At 42.7% G+C, this 17,797-nt stretch overlaps 1 long non-coding RNA gene across 3 annotated transcripts; it reads right to left on the reverse strand.

Moving 5' to 3' along the window:
- Positions 1–4,223: 4,223 nt before the first annotated feature.
- Positions 4,224–16,547, reverse strand: LOC308478543. Of its 3 annotated transcripts, none has more exons than XR_013987128.1 (4): positions 16,448–16,547; positions 16,125–16,184; positions 14,594–14,683; positions 4,224–5,699 (listed from the first exon to the last, which is right to left on the reverse strand). It is a non-coding gene; the product is annotated as an uncharacterized lncRNA (long non-coding RNA). The 3 variants fall into 3 exon arrangements; XR_013987129.1 differs by lacking the exon at positions 4,224–5,699 and adding an exon at positions 6,304–6,829; XR_013987130.1 differs by lacking the exon at positions 4,224–5,699 and having other exon boundaries at positions 14,480–14,683.
- Positions 16,548–17,797: the final 1,250 nt, after the last annotated feature.

Here is a 17,797-nt window from a genome sequence, read left to right on the forward strand (position 1 = left end):
TTGCTCAAAATGGTAGGATATTGATTTAAATGTATAGTGCAAATGAGGCCTATATCTTTTAATGGAAAATTCCATTATGCTCTGTGTGAAGAAGTATTTTGTTGGGAGAGAACCTATCCTGAAATCCCAGAGAACTACTCAGCTAATTAGGTACAAGGCACTTTTCTAAGCTTCTGTAGTAGATGTCTCCTATCCATATTCTCACTGACACTCTCAACTCTACAAGGTTAGTTAGACCTCTTAAGGAGAAGGTGCTGTTGAGTTCGATTCAATTAGAGAAGAAGGGCTGTGGGCCGAAAACTGCACAAAAAACTTATTTGGGAGTTTTTAATAGCGTCTTTTCCAGAGGTCTAGAATTCTCCCCATGCTAACTTTTCATCAGAGAGTTAACTTCCTACATAATCAAGGCTACTTTGAAATTTTTATTCATTTGTACTGGATAACCTTCCACCAATTCCATAAGGCCTATGACAATTGCCCCAATCCTGCAACTTGCGTAAGTATGATAAGTGCAGCTCAGCAGTGCTACAAGAAAATGTAGAACCTTATATACTGTTGGGGACATTGTTGTTGTTGTTGTTTTAAAAAATGGGGAATGAATGTGTACTATTGATTTTCATATTTTAATTGTGTTATCAAAAACACAATTAATGGTTTCCCCCCCAAGAAAACAACAAGTACAACGCTATCGCTCTCTATATATTGGAAGCATAGAAATAGGAAGAAGAGGTGTTGTAAGAGCACTGCTATGTCTCTGAAATGTATTGCCTGTATCAGCTCTTTCTTGCAGGAATCGCCATGCAGAATTATGGCTGTCCGTCCAACGTGGATCCAAATTTATATCAGGCTGCTGTTTCCTCCATCTGATATAGAGCAAATATTAGCATTGTCTAGAAGCGCCTTCTGTCCCTTCTAGTAATCCGCTTCTCCCTCAGAGGAGCCTAATAAAAATGCGGTTGCTGTGGTAATTGTTATATTATGTTCAGAAAAGTGCCAAGAATATAATTACTTGCAAAATGACTTCACAGTTCAACTTTAATATACATGGTAGAACTGTTGGGTAGTAAAAGACAAGGAAAACCGGGTAAACAAGTCTATTTAGTGGTAGTATCTTTATTAAATTAAACTTTTAATAGTATCACTGTGTTTACAGTACATTAACTAGTCACAATTTTCAATGTTTGCCGTTTATATATATATATATATACCCAAGCCACCAGAAGATGGATTCCTTAAGAATGTTCTCCCAGGTATGTGTAGAATATTAATTAGGACTGTCTATTTCGGTCGGATAATAACAATGTCCAACAACTGAATGGAATCTGTGACCTGTGAAAGAACCATTCATATGCTTTAGACTGCCTTGGAGCATTATTTAACAAGTGAACATGGAACTTTTTCACAGTGATCCCAAACGTTTCAACTGTGTATTTCATGGTTTGGTTGTTGTTGTGCCTCAAAAAACACACACAGAGATTCGCTCTCCACCCCTACCCCCACGCTCTTGGGAAGGATTCCATGCTTGCTCTCACTTAAATAAATGCTTTTTAATGCTTTTTTATACGATCGTTTCTGCTATGATACCTATGGGCTTTCGATTGTAGTACTGGTAGCCAGCGGATGTGTTCCAGCAATTGAATGTCTTCATCTTAAATCTTTAGGGCTGCACAACACCACCTTTAACAATCAGCCGTAATTAAAAAGCCGCTGTTCAAATTGTGTAAGGGATAAGTAAATTTCATTTTAAATGCTGTAGTCAGGATTAAGGGGTTTTCTCACTGGGATGCCTGTGGGCTCCTCCCCCCCCCCCCGCTTCCTTCTTCTTCTTGACTTCAGGCTGTATCATTTTTCAATGGAGAGCTAAGAATAATGGCCATTTACTGTAGCAATTTCTAGAAGTATTTCAGTTTATCAAAGATGTTTCTCACGACTGACAGAAGCATATGGTTCACTTGCAGTTCCTGTAAGCATCCCATGGGGCATGTTTCTCCATCCACAAAAGCACCATCAGAGGTCTAACTAGCTGATATTTGTCCTAACTAGCAGACAAGTCAAGTCCCCATAGGGAGTAGGGATTCAATGGACAGGGAGAATCAGCTGTCTCCAGCTATGCCACATGGGCTCTCAAGGGCAGCTTTGTGAGATACAACAGGCACCAAAAGTGACCCCCTGTCCTTGCCTTCTCAAATATGTTGTTCCATCTTTTACAATGTTACACTGAAATGAAATTCTGGGCACGGTGTGTGTGTTAATTTGCATTGGGAAGTACAGCAATTACTGTTCTTCTGGGCTTAATGGTCTTTCAGATCCCTCATCTTTAGATGGTAATATGCATAACTTTACAGTAGTACCTTGGGTTACAGACGCTTCAGGTTACAGATGCTTCAGGTTACAGACTCCACTAACCCAGAAATAGTACCTCGGGTTAAGAACTTTGCTTCAGGATGAGAACAGAAATCGCGGCGCGGTGGCAGCGGGAGGCCCCATTAGTTAAAGTGGTACCTCAGGTTAAGAACAGTTTCAGGTTAAGAACGGACCTCCAGAACAAATTAAATTCTTAACCCAGGTACCACTGTACTTTCTTCAAAAGGGGAACCAGCCCTGCTGCCTTTGGAGAGGCCTACTCATTCTCTTGACCTCTGCCCATGGATGGGAAAAGTTTCCAGAGAACCAGGCTCTCAAAAGGTATATTTTGCTTCATTGTGAAAGACACGTCAAGCCCCTTTCAGATCTTCTTCTCAGCGTGTTCACTCTATGCACGGGGAACAGGACGTGGTGGCGCTGTGGTCTAAACCACTGAGCCTCTTGGGCTTGCCGATCAGAAGGTCGGCGGTTCGAATCCCCATGATGGAATGAGCTGCCATTGCTCTGTCCCAGCTCTTGCCAACCTAGCAGTTCGAAAGCATGCTAGTGCAAGTAGATAAATAGGTACGGCTGCGGCGGGAAAGTAAACGGTGTTTCTGTGCGCTCTGGCTTCTGTCACAGTGTTCTGTTGTGCTAGAAGAGGTTTAGTCATGCTGGCCACATGACCTGGAAAGCTGTCTGTAGACTGGACTGGTCTGTAGCTGCCTTTGACTGGACTTAACTGTCCAGGGGTCCTTTACCTGATTGTGCCACCAATCCATAATGGCTGTGAGTCACTGTTAGAGCCTTCTTCAACTGTCACCCCCCTCATGGGATCATGAGGCACAAGCTAGCCCAGCACCCTCCATCGTACCCTCATTACCTGCCCCCACTGCTCCCCACATATTGGGGACTGCATGTTTGTTGTGAAGATCCTCAAGAACATAAGAGGAGCCTGCTGGATCAGGCCAATGGCCCATCTAGTCCAGCATCCTGTTCTCGCAGTGGCCAACCAGATGCCTGTGGGAAACCTGCAACTTTATTGGAATTCTAGTGCTCCAGCTAGGCTAGCTCAGTCAGTAGCACATGAGACTCTTAATCTCAGGGTTGTGGGTTCAAGCCCCACGTTGGGCAAAAGATTCCTGCATTGCACGGGGTTGGACTATAGATGACCCTTGTGGTCCCTTCCAACTCTACAGTTCTATGATTCTATGAGAGAGGGGGGGAAACCTTTATCTACTCTATGCCAGGCAACATTATATAATTTCTTTCATATCACCACTTGCTTTCCTTTTCTCTAAACTAAAAAGTCCTACATATTGCAACCTTTCCTCATAGGGGAGTTGCTCCATCCCCTTGGTTTTTTTGATTGCTCTTTTCTGAAAACTTCTCAATATTCGTTTTGAGGCGAGGCGACCATACCTTCTCTGCTCATGTATTCTTCCTGTGCAATTTAGAATCCTGATTATAATAGTAATATAATAATAATTTATTATTTATACCCCGCCCATCTGGCTGGGTTTCCCCAGCCACTCTGGGTGGCTTCCAACAGAATATTAAAATACAATACAGTGGTACCTCGGGATGCGAACGGGATCCGTTCTGGAGCCCCGTTTGCATCCTGAACAGAATGTAAGATGCGATGGCACGTCTGCACGTGCACGGGTCGTGTTTTGCCCCTTCAGCGCATGCGCGTGACATAATTTTGAGCGTCTGTGCATGTGCAAGCGGCGAAACCTGGAAGTAAGGCGCTCCGTTACTTCTGGGTTGCCACAGAGCGCAACCCAAAAGCGCTCAACCTGAAGCAAATTCAACCCGAGGTATGACTATAGTCTATTAAACATTAAAAGCTTCCCTAAAGGGCTGTCTTCAGATGTCTTCTAAAAGTCTGGTAGTTGTTTTTCTCTTTGACATCTGGTGGGAGGGCATTCCACAGGGCGGGTGCCACTACCGAGAAGGCCCTCTGCCTGGTTCCCTGTAACTTGGCTTCTTGCAGCGGGGGAACCGCCAGAAGGCCCTCGGCACTGGACCTCAGTGTCCAGGCAGAACAATGGGGGGGTGATTGTATGACAGGCTCCTGGCAGGAGACATTCACTCTACAATGTGTGGAGTGGGAACAGGAGACACGGATGTGATGGAAGGGACAGGGTCAATGGCCTTGTCTCTTCTTGCCCCCCAACATGATTCTAATCATGTGGCTTGTGAGCAACCAGTGTCTTGAAGACATGGAGTGGTTAACATACATTTGTGAGTTTGCCCATGGATCTTCTCTTCTGGGATGATAACTGACATTTGCTGGATCACTTTCAGCCTCTTTCCTAGTTCACATTTCCCCACTGTCACAAAGCGATAACAGCCACTCGATAGGCCGTTTCAACCCCCCTTTCCTTATTCTCGCTCCCGCTTTAAAAACAAAAAACAAAAACAGCAACCATCGCCACTCTCTGTTCATTAAAGAAAATGTTGCAAACCCTGTGATTCTGCAGAAGAGGAACATATGAAAATATTTGTTATAGCGATCAAATTTATTTTGGATTGCCTTGAGAACAGAAGGTCAGAGACATAAGGGTCTGTCTGATAATATTAGTTTGGAAAGTATTACAAAATTGCTGTGTGTGTGTGAGAGAGAGAGAGAGAGAGAGAGAGAGAGAGAGAGACGGGAAGAGAGAGTGAGAGAAAGTCAATGCTGTTAACTCCGTGTTCTCCATGACATGTTAAAAAGGAAACTGTTGTATTGAAATGAAATAACTGACTCCAGGCAGGTCAACGCGGTCAATTTTGTCTCTCCACCATGCTCTCCAGGGATGCATCATGCAGAGAATGTTTCATATTAACCGAGCTTTCAATGGAGGCAGCTGCTACTTCTCAGGAATGATTCCTGTTATCACGGTGGCTGCAAATTGTGTTGCTGTGATTACAGAAATTGCCGCTAAAAAAGTGCAAGTGTTATCAGTCGAGATTCCAGTCTGTATGGGAGATTTGCTGTGTGTGAATGCATCCCCAGGGAGCCTCAGGGAGCCTTTGCGTGGAGACAAAACTGACTGTGTGAACAAGCAACCCCTCAGTCTGTCTGACCCAATATCTTTGGTGTATATGCATAGGATTGACTGTGCACATAGAATTAGACTTTAGAAGCAACTGTTTTTCAGGAGATCTCTCTTTGCTAATTTGTTGTTTTTCACTAGGGAATGAAAAGTCTTTCCGGTCCACAAAGAATGATAATCAGTTGTTAATTCCCTAAGATTGATCCATGTATTCCAGATGAGAGTCTGTCACAAGCAAGGAGGAAGTTGTGATGTGGTGCTGCTTGGTGGCAGAGTACAAGGAATCCCTCAGAGATGTACCTTGTTCTCCAGCTGCAGCAGCAACAGAAGATTCAGTTATGCTCTAAGATTTGGGGCTTTATTGCTGGAGCTGTCACTGAACTAGAAAGCAAGGAGCATGAGATTGTTTCCTGGCTGGTAAAGGTAAAGGTACCCCTGCCCGTACGGGCCAGTCGTGTCCGACTCTAGGGTTGCGTGCTCATCTCGCTCTAGAGGCCGTGAGCCGGCGCCGTCCGAAGACACTTCCAGGTCACGTGGCCAGCGTGACGAAGCTGCTCTGGCGAGCCAGCACCAGCGCAGCACACAGAAACGCCGTTTACCTTCCCACTATAAAGCGGTCCCTATTTATCTACTTGCACTTAAGAGTGCTTTCAAACTGCTAGGTGGGCAGGAGCTGGGACCGAATGACGGGAGCTCACCCCGCCGCGGGGATTCGAACTGCCGACCATACGATCGGCATGTCCTAGGCACTGAGGTTTTACCCACAGCGCCACCCGCGTCCCCTTCCTGGCTGGTAGTTTTCTACATTTCTTCTCTAGCATCTGCAACTGACCATAAATGGAGATAGGATGGATCATGGGCTTGATCCAGTTAAAATGGATGGATCATGGGCTTGATCCAATTAAAATGTTCTCATCATACAACCTAAGAAGAGCTGAACCCTTACGCTACTGCTTGCAAGATATATATATTATTCTTTTCTGAACTCTTTCAAGTTTCACCCCACTTCTTTTCCTCACAAAGTTTAAAGGGCTAGGCTTATCCCTGATGCAACTGCTATTTTTATGTTGAAGCTGACCAGTACCTTGGCAAAGATAAATGCAGCCCTGTTGTATCTTTGTGTACTATTTCTTTGTCTCCATATAGATTCTCCGGATTTCTAATGGGAATATCTAACAGGAAATGCGTTTTGTTGACTGTGGCTCATAAAACATGTCCTTTCCTACCCCAGTTATTTTTGTCACTTGTGAAAGCTCATCGTGCAATAGATAAACTGTCAAAAATAATTAAGAAAAATGCTGATATACGCCCATGGCAAAGAATTATACTTTTTGATGGTGGCTGTTTTCATCGTCCAGAGTCAGTCCCTTGACAGATATAAATACAGGTGTTATCACCTCATTGCAGATGATGATGATGTTCTGAATCAATGCCGACAAAGGCTGCTGTTTGGGAAACATTCAGTATGGAGGAAAGTGATATATATTAGGAAGGTGGGGAGACGAATGCAGAACAGCATTGAAACAGGTCCATAAAACTTATGTATACTGTAGGGATTGCTGGTGTTTTTTTAAATGTAGACAATATTAAATTATCCAGTTTGCATAATATGCCTGTTGACAGTAAAACTGCACTGATGATGAAACCCTATAAAACGCCAAACTCTGTAAGTATGTGAACATACTTTATATTTTAGGCGATTTACAGTTTGAGGTTTAGTTTCTGAGCTAATAGGTGTATAGGCAGTAAACTGCCACATGCAGACCTTAGTTGCTATTTAGATCATTGGGTTTCTACATTTTTGAAGTAAGCCCTTCCACCCATGAGGGGTTTTTTTTGCTTGTTTTTTAAACCCTACACAAATCTATACCATAAATTCTGAAAGGAAATGGGTTTTTGATTGGATTTATGGCATCAGATTACAGTAAATGGCTAAACAGTTATAGGATTATAGCCTTTTGCATTTGATAGGAAATACTGGAAGAGAACCCATAATTCTGAAGGGAAGCCTTGAGTCTTAGGGGTTTTAATCTCTTACCGAAGGATGTTAGAAAATTAAAAAGCAAATGCATTTACAGCTGGAATCCAAGAGCCACTGAACTGAGGCAGCAGTTTAGAGAAACCAGTGAAAAGAAGGGTGCATTTGGATGTGGGAAATACTGCGCTAGTGGCCCTGGCAATAACGCCAACACTTCTGCCCTGTTACCCAATGTCCACTTGACACAGCTGAGTGACAATGAAGAAGAAGAAGAAGAAGAAGAAGAAGAAGAAGAAGAAGAAGAGTTTGGATTTGATATCCCGCCTTTCACTCCCTTTAAGGAGTCTCAAAGCGGCTAACATTCTCCCTTCCCTTCCTCCCCCACAACAAACACTCTGTGAGGTGAGTGGGGCTGAGAGACTTCAAAGAAGTGTGACTGGCCCAAGGTCACCCAGCAGCTGCATGTGGAGGAGCAGAGAAAGAACCCGGTTCCCCAGATTAGGAGACTACCGCTCTTAACCACTACACCACACTGGCACCACACAATGACTAGCAGTGGCTCTCCGGGCGTTCAGGCAGGGGACACTCCCAGCCCAACTGGGTGCTCCCAAGGTTTGGATTACTGAGCTACAGCCCTTATTTGCTGTACCTTCTTGATAAGGGCTTTGTTGTTCTTTTACCCACCCTTCCACTGCAAGGAGCGTGTGGTATTGTACATGGTTCTGCCTCCAACCCTTCACAACAGCTCCATGAGTTAGGTTAGGCAGACAGATAGTGACTAGGGGTTGGGGTGGTGGTACCCAGGTTGAACCAGCGTGGGTCAACTTGATGTCACCTGTATTGTAGCCACGGGACATATAATGTTGTGTGTGTGTGTGTGTGTGTGTGTGTTCAGAGACTTTCTTATATTTTTACCCATTTTTATGATGCATTGAACAATTTAAAATACAGAACGATTGAATGTATAAAAAATAAATAAGGAGTGATTATTATATTATATAATAATAATAATAATAATAATAATAATAATGTGTAATATTATATATATATTCTGATATATATGTGTATATATGTGTGTGTACACACACAGGAATATATAGATATATATGCACACACACATACATATACATATACATATACACACACATATAAATATGGTACATATACAGTACATATACATAAACATATACTTCACTTATTAGTACTCAGAACATTTGGGATGTACAGTTTTTCTCACTTCTTCTCCTTTCATTTTCGTATCATGTGCTTGTTTGTTTTTGAAATGCACCCTTTGGTTGGAAAATGTGCAGACAATGAATGAAAGCATCTTGAGTTCAAAGTATTCTTGTTTTCATTTAAATCCTTCCTATCACCTGCTGTTTGTTGCTCTTTGCTTACGGCATGAATCCCCCTGGATTTCAGGAAACCTAACTGGTCCTCTATAAACTGCCTTGACTATTCGTTTCCCATGTATTCTTCTGTCCCCATAGCTTCTGATGTGAAACAGATTTTACTTTTCTAGAGAGTAGAGGTCAACATGAAAGCTTCTTCTTTAAAAAAAGAAAAAAAGAAAAAAGAAATCACTCTGGCATTCAACATTTCAGTTTGTTATGTTCTGCTTTCTACTATACTTTAGAATTATGTCACAAATATAAAGCAAAAATTCTGCATTAAGTTCTAAATTTCATTTTTGGTTGGGAATGTTACAATTACCATGCCATTCAGGTGGTAAGTTTACACCGGTATCTCATGAGATTTTGAGAAAATGTCATCTTTGATGTTCATCATAGCATTTTATAGAAACTAATTGGGAAATACAATCTCTTTGTAGACTTTCATTCATTCCTCTTCCACATTCCAAGGGAGCACAGGGAGCACTGATTGTGTGACCACTTTTGTCCTGCCTCTGAGGAAGTAAGTAATTTCACTTCTATTATCTGGTGGTGTGACTGTTTGTATAAATACCTGCTCATCTGGAGAAATAAGGATCTCACACTTTCTATTTGTAGAACTTTGTCACTGGACTATTTCTCTCTTTCTCCTTCTCCCCACCCCCCCGTCTCTCTCACACACAAAACAGGGAGTGATCTACAGTGGTACCTCGGGTTAAGTACTTAATTTGTTCCGGAGGTCCATACTTAACCTGAAACTGTTCTTAACCTGAAGCACCACTTTAGCTAATGGGGCCTCCTGCTGCTGCGCCACCGGAGCACGATTTCTGTTCTCATCCTGAAGCAAAGTTCTTAACCTGAAGCACTATTTCTGGGTTAGCGGAGTCTGTAACCTGAAGTGTATGTAACCTGAAGAGTATGTAACCCGAGGTACCACTGTAAAACATTTATGTTGTACAATGTCAGTAGATAAGTTGTATTTGTCCCAAATTATCCATGAAAAATTAATGCAATTTTCCAGGGCATGGGGAATACCAGGCCCAGAGATGAAATGTGGCCCTCCAGTCTTCTCTACCTGGCCCTTGGGATTCTCCCCAAACCACATCTCTTCTCATCCACACCCCCTCTTCCCAGGCCAGACTCTAAACCAGACCTACTTCATAGAATCCTAGAATTGTAGAGTTTGAAGGAGTCCAGAGAGTCATCTAGTCCATTTGCATGTGTTGCTGCACCCATCCTTGGTCTAAGAAAATGTTCCCCATCCCCGAAGCATACTATGTTTTCATTATTTTCTTACATTAGTTCATTCTTTATTTTTTCAGGACTCTTACTGAAGGCCTGTAAAAATATTTTGCATGCAGGTATAAGTGGTTGATAGCTAGAGGCGGACAAATATGTCAATTTTGATTGTTCTCCAGTCAAAATTTTGTTATTTGTTCCAAACTGAAGTTTGGTTCTACACCTTTCCACATCATTTTTGTGAAAATAAAAACCTCACTAGCAGTTTACTGTGAATAATATACACATTTTGGCAAAGCAATTCCCGCCAATATAATGCATTCTTCTGTGTTATTTTTACTTATAGATGCGACATACACAGTTTCCTCTACTGCATTTTTGCACACATTACACTGCAAAAATTGGAGACATGCAAATTTCAATGTTTCAGTTTGCTAATTGTTTTGGAAAGTGAGAATTAGGTAAGAATACATTTAAATGCTAACTGATTTCTCTCTCGTCCCTTCTGAGAATATTAGCAAGTGATATTAACAAGCCACAGGGTTGTTTCTGGGGACTTCAAACACTTGAGACATAGGCCCATAATGCACATTTCCATAGGAAAATTTATACATAGAGATGCTTCTGGTAAATGATGGTGGTGGCTAACTAGGGTCTTGCCAGGCTGCAAACTGAAGTGTGTCCAGCCACCCTAGAAGCAAAGAGGGGGGAAATAAGTTTCAAAAAGGGGGGAAGGGTCAAGTGATCTGTGGCCCACTGCAGATGACCCAGGGCTAGCTCTCTATTGTGTGTTTAAGATTGCAGCCCTAATCTCTTCCAGAAAACAAAACAAAACAAAAACACCACTTCTTGCCCTTCCACTGCTGCCTTTGTTGCACAAGTGACAAGGGAAGGTATTCAGCTAACTCATCCTCTTTCAAGGTTTCTAGTTAGCATGCAAAAGAAGGAAGTTGCACATCTTGTTCATGGGAAGATTATATGTTCCGGAAATGAGTACAGCACATAAAGGGCAGCAAGCGTTTACATTAACCAGAAAGATGGTGAAGGCACAGGTCACTTTGGCCAGTGCTTCTGCTGCAATACATGAAACTCCCTGAGCAAATGTTTAGCGTGGAGCTCTGTTTCACAAATGACCTTAATGAAATGAATCATATTTTCACGCCCATAAATACATATACATACAATCTGAAATGAGCAATTAAGTGTTTTCTTGTGTCTCATCATTTTCCAAGGGAAACCATAATTTTCAAACCACATGTGAACCAGCATGTGTGTGTGTGTGTACACACATACACTTACACACACACACACACACACACACACACACACACACATATATACACACACACACACACACACACACACACACACACACACACACAGTGGTACCTCAGGTTACATATGCTTCAGGTTACATATGCTTCAGGTTACAGACTCCGCTAACCCAGAAATAGTGCTTCAGGTTAAGAACTTTGCTTCAGGATGAGAAAAGAAATCATGCTCTGGTGGCACAGCGGCAGCAGGAGGCCCCATTAGCTAAAGTGGTACTTCAGATTAAGAACAGTTTCAGGTTAAGAACGGACCTCCGGAACAAATTAAGTACTTAACCGAAGGTACCACTGTATGTGTGTGTGTAAATATTTTTTGTATATCTATATATATCCCACAGTCGCCTTTGACTGGACTTAACCATCCAGGGGTCCTTCACCTTTACCGTGTGGGTGGGTGTGGGTGTGGGTGTAAACGAACAGGACAAAACAAATCTTGCCTCTTTCTTTTGCTCTCTCTCACTCTCCCGCTTAACAAAAACACCACCATCAACACCAAAAACCTTGAGTCTAATTAAAATCCACCACATTAAGGCCCTTTGGTTATGAAGCAGACATGGCTGTCTGAAATTTGGGAGTCTTGATATGCTTTTCCAATGATGTGTCAAGCCCATTATAGTGGAATGAGCTACTAATGTGACATTACTGACATAATGTGATGCATCTAACCACCTGAATGATGCATCAGGCAGAAGGAATTTCCGAAGGAGGCTGCTCACTCTTGCAAAATGAAAAGGGGGGAAACAATCTGGAAGAAGTGGGACATAAATCCTTTTATATAGTTTAACACAAATTTAATTATCAAGTGTTTGTAAATGTTCAACCAATTAGGCAGCTTGATTGGCTGAAGACTCCTGGATTTATAGCTTTGAAGATAGATTATCTTGTGCGAGTGAAAGGTCTACATTACACAGAGTGGTTTGCATGAGAAACAGTTGGTTAAAATGCTTGTATTAAGAGGATGAGCACTGCTCCTTTGCCTAATGAAAGGGTTTTGTGTTGTTGTTTTAAAGTCTAGTTCCCGCAAGTAGAAAATAAACAGAAGTACTACCGTCGTGTAGAAAATACATAATAACACATAATATATATATAATATAACTTAATAGGAAAGACAGATACAGATAGAGAGATACCTAGAGAGATCCCTTTTTCCATTTGAAATGGATTGTTATGGGAGCCGTCCAGCCCAAGTGAAGCTGAAGATCCCATTCAACAGAAACCAGTGGCTATTGGTTCAAATGGCTACATACTACCTCAATGTGATGGCCTTTCTCAATCTAAAGTATGGAGGATGCCTACCAAAGGAGATGGCTTTTTTGGCAGTTACCCCCAATTGTGGAACACACACCCTAGAGAGGCTTGCTGGGCACCCACCTTTCAGCATAATGGAAAACCAAGATCCACTAGGATGAGATAATTTGGACTTGGGCCAATCTTGGGCTTTAAGTCCCCTCCCAAATGGGTTTTCATGGGATTGGTGAGGGTGAAGGTCAAGGAGAGACCTACACCTATTCCAAACACCATTCAGTTGAGTAATGTGACCTAGGGCCCAGTCCTCAAAACTCCAGCCAATGCTCACCTGTCAGCGCAGCCTGAAATAGCCCTTCCCAGAGGCTGCTGGAAGGAGTTTGGAATAGGGTAAATTATCCCAGCTTCCTATAGTTAGGATTGTTCTACCGTGACCTTTTCAGAACAAGGTAAAAGTGTGTTTCCCACCCAGCTCCCCGGGTCTTCTAATATCATTTTAAAATAAATTAATATCGTTTTGATATTAGTCTCTTCTAATTGATGTTGCTTGGTTTTAGCTCCCATGAGATTTTAGCTCCTTTGAGATGCGGTTTTTAGTTTTCTTATGTGTTAAAATGTTTTGTTGCTACATCTGGCGTTTTAGTCTTTTATGCTGGATGTGTTCGTTGTATTTTTGTTGCATTTTAACCTTGTTTTAGTTTTTATGCATTTCATATCACCTACATTTATTTATTTATTTAAAGAGATAACAAATAATAAAGATGCTGTGGGCTTCCCAGAGAATGGCCCATCACCTGGGAAACAGGATACTGATGGACCTTTAGTCTGGTACCAAATTTTCTCCTTGCTGAGGGTGCCATATTCGCTCACCCCACCATTTCTGCCGCCACCAGAGAAAGGTAAGGGAGGCTGCAGCAGTGGCAGAAGGACATAGTATTCTGCTGCACAGCATTGCTTGCTGGTCTCCCCCAGCTTCAGGGGTAAAGAGAGACCAGCAGCAAAGCCTCGCAGAATGGTCTCCTCTCACTGCAAGAGGGAGGGTGGACAGAGACCAATAGCAAAGCTAGCTTTGAGGAATGCCTCCCTCTCACAGAGACTCTTTCTTGCCTTAAGGAAAAGCCCTTCTGGATCCTTGCTACCCACCAGAAAAAGCAGGAGAAGCCTTTGCAGGGTTTGTACCCCACCCTGCCCTCAGAGACGAGGCTTTGGAAGGACTTTTCATTGCAGGGAAGTTCTTGCAGACTTTCACACCCACCCTCATCACAGGGGGGGTGGGTGGGACATTTTGTCTCAGACACCAAAACAACTTGGGCTGCCCCTGCATAATAGAGATATAATTAAGGTGCTAAATAATTAATTTTATAATGAATGATTTTAGAGTGTTGTTTGTGCTGTACTTTTGTACTGTTTTATTGTTGTTAGCCGCCCTGAGCCCGGCTTCGGCTGGGGAGGGCGGGATATAAATAAAATTTATTATTATTATTATTATTATTATTATTATTATTATTAATGTATTTCTCAGGGTTATTTTTAAGCTGAGGTGTGGCAGCCCCTTTAACTCGTACTTCCAACTTGCACCTATTCTGCGGTCTGAAAAGAAGTGCATGTGCTGGTACCCACCAAAAGCCATCTGGAACTCTACACAATTGAGGTTACCAGCCGTGCGGATACCAATACAGTGGTACCTCAGGTTAAGTACTTAATTCGTTTTGGAGGTCCGTTCTTAACCTGAAGCTGTTTTTAACCTGAAGCACCACTTTTGCTAATGGGGCGTCCCGCTGCCACAGCACCGCCAGAGCATGATTTCTGTTCTCATCCTGAAGCAAAGTTCTTAACCTGAAACACTATTTCTGGGTTAGCGGAGTCTGTAACCTGAAGCGTATGTAACCTGAGGTACCACTGTATATGCATGCAGGTACACATTTTCAGATGTCCTGCTAAACAGCACACCAAAACAGTAAGTCTGGGTCCCAAAACCAGTCAAGAACAATTAGTTGGGTATGGATAAAAATGTAAACTTACTGCTGTGAAAATATTGTTTTCTTGTTGAGAGCTGAGTCACTGGGGCATAGTGATACCTGTTGATGCTGGAAAAGATGTCCCCCGCCCCCTCTACATAGAGTAAGCAAGTGAAAGAAACACACAGATGAAGGATGTTTAGTGCTGTAAAAATGATGTGTGGTTGCACCCTACGGTCTCTCAACAAATAAGTGTGCTCCAAGAAATTGAGAGAGTAGCATACCATCAAAATGTGATCCAGCCAATCCTTGGGGCAGCAATCTGACTCACACCTTCCTGGGTGTAAACCTCAATGACATGGTGTGACGTCCTTCTGGCCAAATGTGTATAACAGTCTTCCCCCAATCTGGTGCTACAAGTCCCAAAGCTGTGCTGGCTGGGACTGATGGAAATTACAATTGGAGGACACCAAACTGGAGGAAGCTAATGTATAGGCTTGTTCTGCAAGTTACTACGTATTTGCAAAAAAATTTATTCTATCCAATTCTGAATTTCTGGCTCATCACACTTGGGGTGGGGGGAGGAATTCTGTACAAGAGTGAGTTTTGTGCACAGCCCACAATAGAAGAACATGCAACACTAGCCAGTAAACACAATGGTCTTCATTGAAAAACACAAAGAATAATTTTGCTGGCAGATGAATATTTTCTCTTGTACATGCATGTTGTATTTTCTTAATCCTATCATTTAATCTCTCTGCTTCCTTCCTTGTACTATATGGCAAATGGGAGGAAATGAACAAAAATCACTGGAGGTGAGGGGGGAAGAGAATTTGCATATCAAAGGGTATTATTTTCAAGTGAAAAACATAAAAAAGTTTTTTTGGGGGGGTTGCGGTTGTGTGGGTAACTCCAATTGACTTCTGAGTGTACTTTAGATCAAGCCTAGTTTCTTTTGTGAAACTTCCCAGGGAGGATAGTAGAAAACCTGCCAGTCATCATCTCTGCATGAAAAAGATGCTTCTGAAATGCCTGAGTCACAATCTGAAGCCAGTCATGGATTGACGGCAGTGTTCACCTGAAATATGGCAATCTTTTTCTAAACCAAATCTAACACCTTTTGCTTGACAGTCATTAAGCAATTGCAAAGGACCTAGCAATGTTATGGCTGGGCAACCATGAGTGACTTGGATCTGTTTGGAATATTACTTTTGAATCCTTGCAATTCCATCAGACCCCAGACTAGCACTGTGCTTCATGACATGAGGTTTTGCAGCAATAGTTCTGTTTGCTGGTGGCTGGGATGCAGAATGGTGGCTGGGATGCAGACACATGGCACAACATGCAGAGTTTTAATACATTAGGAAGAGATGCCCCATCCTTTAGACCCAGTTAAGACTACACAATGCTAGGAAATAACAATTGCAGGTCCAGTATATTAAGTGGGAAAATAAGGAAATCACCCCCACCCCTAGAATACATAGTCTTAATGAAATTGCCCCTGTTGGAGAATACAACACGTATTTTCTATTTATTTATTTCTCTCTCTCTTGAGGAGATTAAAAAAAAAAAATAGCCATGTTAGTAACTGTCACCTGGGGAACAGAATCCTTTCCAGCTTTGCAGATCAGAACATTCTCTCCAACATTTTGCACCTGGCATAAAAACAAAGAAAATAAAACATTACAACACATTCAGTTGCACCCCAAACTTTTCATTCATTCATTCCATCAGCACTAGTCTCTCTATCTTGTGCCCAAGCCTGCTCTTTGTATTCCAGCCCCTTTGTCTTAGAAAGAATATATTCCATGTTCATTTCAATGGCTCTCTCTCAGCATTACCTTAGAGCCTGCCTTCTTGACATTCTAGCTATCCCTCCACCTTTCCCTGAAACATCTGATATAAATATTAAGATTACCTTGGCTTTCTGTCAGCCCTGCCACTGCTCCTTGTGTCTTTTTATGTACAGGGAGGGGGATGCTGCAGAAAGCAGAGCTCTCGCCAAGGATGTCAGCTGTCTCTCAGATGCACTGCATGGGGAAAAAAACCTCGCTGTTGCAAGCTGCCTGCAGGAGCAGCAGAGAGTGCGAGACAAGGAGGCTTCAGTTGTGCCACTGCGATCGAAGTATCCCTTTATGGAGCAAATCTGTTCCTGTATCCCTCAACAAATGAACCACTGGAAATGATGTGCCTTTCTTTAGGCTAGCAGGCCTTCCTGCTCATAACTACAGCAAAATTGGTGAACTTTCCATTGATAATGGCAACAATTGGATTAAATACAGGGCAAGGTTTTATTGGAGAAAAGGCAGTCCAATACAGTGGATGCTCGGGTTGCGAACGTGATCCGTGCGGGAGGCACGTTCACAACCCGCAGCGCCGGGTCTGCGCACGCATGGGTTGCGCTTTGGCGCATGCGTAAAGCACCAAAACCCAAAAGTAACCTGTTCCAGTACTTCCGGGTTCACCGCGGTGCGCAACCCGAAAACACGCAACCTGAAGCGTCTGTAACCTGAGGTATGACTGTATCCATTTTCCTAGCACCAAGAGGGCAGAGAAGACCCTATGCCTTCCCTCCAAAAAGCAGAGCCAGTTAATAAGGCAGTATGTGTCTCCTTCACAACACAACTGCCAAACAACTCATGCTTCCAAGACATCAATTTAACCCAGGGGTCAGCAATTTTTTTAGCAGGGGGACAGTCCACTGTTCCTCAGACCTTGTGGAGGGCCAGACTATATTGGGGGGGGGGGAATGAACGAATTCCTATGCCCCACAAATAACCCAGAGATGCATTTTATATAAAAGCACACATTCTACTCATGTAAAAACACCAGGCAGGCCCCACAAATAACCCAGAGATGCATATTAAATAAAAGCACACATTCTACTCATGTAAAAAGACGCTGATTCCCGGACTGGCTGTGGGCCGGACTGAGAAGCGATTGGGCCGCATCTGGCCCGCGGGCCTTAGTTTGCCTACCCATGATTTAACCCATATCTGTTCTATCAAGACTGTGCTCATAGAGGACGGTTCTCCTGTGTTCCTCATGTGTGAACAGATTATGAGTCACCTACAGACGAACCGTCACAAAACTTGCCTTCCTTTCTTTTGCCTTTCCAGGGCCCTCTTCAGAAATTACCAATAAAGGTTAAATTTCCACATGAGCTGTGCTGGCATGCCAGAGACAAACTTATTTATTTTATTGTTATTTATTAATTTTTTGTACTGTTTTATTGTTGTTAGCCGCCCTGAGCCCGGTTTCGGCTGGG

Source organism: Podarcis pityusensis, assembly GCF_964106645.2.
Source record: "Podarcis pityusensis genome assembly, chromosome: 5".
Taxonomy (NCBI): Eukaryota; Metazoa; Chordata; class Lepidosauria; order Squamata; family Lacertidae; genus Podarcis; species Podarcis pityusensis.